Source organism: Poecilia formosa, unplaced genomic scaffold (genome assembly GCF_000485575.1).
Source record: "Poecilia formosa unplaced genomic scaffold, Poecilia_formosa-5.1.2 Scaffold149, whole genome shotgun sequence".
Classification (NCBI taxonomy): domain Eukaryota; kingdom Metazoa; phylum Chordata; class Actinopteri; order Cyprinodontiformes; family Poeciliidae; genus Poecilia; species Poecilia formosa.
In genome coordinates, this window is record NW_006800088.1 from 1,003,535 (window position 1) to 1,004,558 (window position 1,024).

The following is a 1,024-nucleotide window of genomic DNA, read 5'->3' on the forward strand; positions in this document are numbered from 1 at the left end:
TGTTCAATCTCCCAACTAATCAGAATTCGCCACCTGCAGAGCTTGCGATGAAAGGAGTAGATATCAGCACAAACCTCATGCTAAAAATTCTTGTTGTCCATCATCTTGACTGACAGCATGTTACATCTGTCGCGCTCCCCCTGATTTTTAGTATGGCAGAGATCTTACTCGGCATGTTTTTTCCCCTGCGTTTTGGCATTGGATATTTGATTACCTCAGGAATGAGGAACAGTTTTGACAAACTACTTTCTGGTAGCAATTTAGAAAAAAGTAGCTCTCAGGACGAGTGCACTTTCTCTCGGTATGATCTTAATGATCCGTTTCATTTTGATGCTTCCCCGGCTGGGGAAGTTTTCTGTGAAAAGGCGACAGCTGAGTCTGAATACTCAACTTCTCCATTGATGAAAACGGCATTAGAAGACAGGACCCCTGAAGAGACTACTCTCCAGGTAATAATATTTCCAATCTTCCCTAGGAACAAACATGGATACAGAGATATGGATATGGATGTTAATGAACAGTGAAAAACTTGCGTAAAGTGTAAGGGAGTTGTAATTACAACTGTCCATCCATTTTATCCATCCATTTTTTTTCCTCTTGGGTCGGGTCGCGGAGGTAGCAGCTTAAGAAGGGAGGTCCAGACTTCCCTGTCCCTAGCCACTTGTTCCATGTCCTCTGGGGGAACCCCAAGGCGTTCCCAGGCCAGCCGAGAGACATAGTCCCTGCACCGTGTCCTTGGTCTTCCTCGGCCTCTCCTCCCGGTAGGACGTGCCCGGAACACCTCACCAGGGAGGCATCCAGGAGGTATTCTGACCAGATGCCCGAGCCACCTCAACTGGCTCCTCATGACGCTCGACTCTGAGCACTCTACTCTTTTTTTAATCATAGTAGTAATAGTACTATTATGATTTAAAAAAAACAATAGCAATATTATATAAAGTTATATAACATAAAACTTTATTATAATTTAATAACATAACAATATGAAATTATAATAAAGTTATTATAATTTCATATTGTTATG